Below are 2767 nucleotides of genomic sequence, written 5' to 3'. Positions count from 1 at the left end.
GCGTTCGTAATTCAAAATATTCTCGAGGTTAACTTACTGGCTGGTATTGACATTATAAAGGGAGATGACTATTTTAAGGCTGGCAAGGACGTTTATTTAAGAACGAAATTTGCAATAAAAGGAAATGTTTTTTTTTAAGTTTATGAACGTTGCAATGTCGATTTGTAATTCATTTGTAAGGACGTATATTATAAAAAGTAGTTATCCATTTTTTTTATTGTTTCTTTGAAAGCCTTGCCCATATTCTACTAATATTATAAAATATGCGACAGTTTGTGAAGACTGAAGATGAACCGTATTGACATGCGATTTTTTGTTATACTTTCGCAAAAACACTTAACGGACTTTTAAAAGCACGCAGACAGTTTATTACCTGTATTAACACAACGGATACAATCCTCGTCGAGAATTATTTTCACGTAGAAGAAGTTAGAAACAGAAGGTCCTGTTATTTATATACCTAGATGACTATATATATCTAATTTAGTGTTTAGTTTTTATACCTAAAGCAGTAAAATGACTTTCTTCATTAACATAATCGAGTTTCAGGCTGATCGCTTAACGGGTGCCTACATGATTTAATTATAAACGAGGCCAATGGGCTTTCGAGTTAAAACTTGGCAACATTTCATATTTTAACTTTTTCTGAAGCAGCGGTATGTTGCATACAGCCAGTGTTTTATTACTTACGTATAATTTTGTTTTTATTTTTTTATGGTGTTTGTACCTGAAACAAAAATAAAGAAAGATTAAAATCACGTATTAGATGTGAAATACAGTAAATAGAAAGTAAGTAATTAATATACAAGTGTGTTTCTTTGTCCTCAGTTGACATAAAAAAGCTGTACCAATTAGTATATTTTGTAGATACTTTGATAGAAAATGTCCTGAACAAAAAGATATCGGGTCGAATCTAGATTAATTTTAACAAAATAACTTACAGAGCCTTGGATCTAAGCTAAGACCTACTTATTCTACTTACTAATATTACGAGCGTGAAAAATGTATAATGTTTGTTACTCTTACATTTAAAAACTACTAAACGAATGTCGATAAAACTAATACAGATTGAGACATCAGAAACACATGCAGGAATCGTTATTTTGATGCCTCATTTTATAATTATTAGTAGCACTTTTTAATTTACTCTAACTACACGCTTTCGTGAGTAAGTTAGTAGTAGTAAGAATTAAGTATTATAAAAATAGCTTCTCCATCAGGAATCGAATCCAGACAAAGCATCCTACATTGTTCGTATATTTACATACAAATTCAAACAAACCCCCAACAATGTATTTTTAACTGAACATATTGTTATTGTTACGTCTAAGTCCTGTGTTGCCAACACTAAAAATAGTATAAAAATAGGGAGAAGTGTTGAAAGATTGTACACAGAGAGAGAATAAGCATTTTATTTATACACTAGCAGACCCGACAGACGTTGTCCTGTCTACACGTCTTTAATTTGTAAAAACTAATTAAAAAAATCATTGTCTAGCGCACAAAATTGTGAATCTAAACCATTCTCAGATCCCCTTGTAGCCTTGAACACATACAAAAAATTTCATCAAAATCGATCCAGTCGTTTAAGAGAAGTTCAGTGACATACACACTTACAGAAGAATTATCCGAAGGTGTAGACAAAGGTATATTAAATACAGCCACGTTTCGCCATTAACAATGTTAGTCCCATGTAATAGGGGGCGAGCCTATTTCCATATACCGGGCACGTTACCAAACTCCGGGCTATTATTGAGAATGATCAAATATAAATTAAAAAAATTGTCCGAGTCGGAAATCGAACTTAAAAGCTCGATAACACAAATGAGTTCTGGTTAAATTAATTATCTTATTAATTAATCTGAAACAACGAATACTAAGTACTTGTAAAAGCTCTTAAATAAATAACGCTTGTTATAACAATGCTTATCAATGTTGTTATCAGTACAGTACCACTTGAGTTTAATTACCATATAAACTATTAAACTATCGACATTCAATATAGAAAAACGAATTTTTAAGGTTTGTCGTTTAAAAGTCATAAAAAAACACTGAATTTTAATGAAGTTCTAGACGAGGTAATCATATAAATAACGTAATATTGGATGCTATTATCAAACCAATTAAAGAAATAAAATTGTTCATGGAATGAAATCAGTACTAGTACTTACATAGTAGGAATAAATAATTAATATGTTATTTCAACAATAAAACACACTTGAAATAAAATATTTAACTTCCGAGTACAATCTACAATTTCATCCCAACTCTCACCAGCCCGGCTAGCTCAGTCGGTAGAGCATGAGACTCTTAATCTCAGGGTCGTGGGTTCGAGCCCCACGTTGGGCGAAACAACTTTTTGTCCATCATTCCACTAAATAACAACTTTTTATACATTTTTGAACTTTTTTTACTAAAATATTATGAAAAAATAGACCAATTTCATTGTTTTTACATTTATGTATTTAAACACGTCTTTACTCAGCTATTATAATTGCTGATGTTTTTCTTTATTCTTTCACCGTTACAGCAAGTGATAATTATTTCTAATACACACATAACTTCGAAAAGTCATTGGTGTGTTGCATCAAGTTCGAACCTGCAACCACTTGCATGGGAGGTGTCAATTAGTTAAAAAAAAACTACTAAATTAATTAAAACATGCTTCATTACATGAAATATTAATACTAAGAATCTCTCAAGGTGTAACCCTACAAACGCCATAGCGTGAAGTTATGCCCAATGATTGAAAAGCCCCACGCTTACC

General features: G+C 31.4%; 1 non-coding gene across 1 annotated transcript; it reads left to right on the top strand.

Annotated features, from left to right (window-relative positions):
- Positions 1 to 2276: 2276 nt before the first annotated feature.
- Positions 2277 to 2349, top strand: TRNAK-CUU (transfer RNA lysine (anticodon CUU)). Its single transcript has one exon. It is a non-coding gene; the product is annotated as a tRNA-Lys (tRNA).
- Positions 2350 to 2767: the final 418 nt, after the last annotated feature.

The sequence above is a fragment of the Anticarsia gemmatalis genome, chromosome 28 (genome assembly GCF_050436995.1).
Source record: "Anticarsia gemmatalis isolate Benzon Research Colony breed Stoneville strain chromosome 28, ilAntGemm2 primary, whole genome shotgun sequence".
Taxonomy (NCBI): Eukaryota; Metazoa; Arthropoda; class Insecta; order Lepidoptera; family Erebidae; genus Anticarsia; species Anticarsia gemmatalis.
The sequence above is the reverse complement of the archived record's forward strand: the minus strand, read 5'-3'. Positions and strand labels throughout refer to the sequence as shown.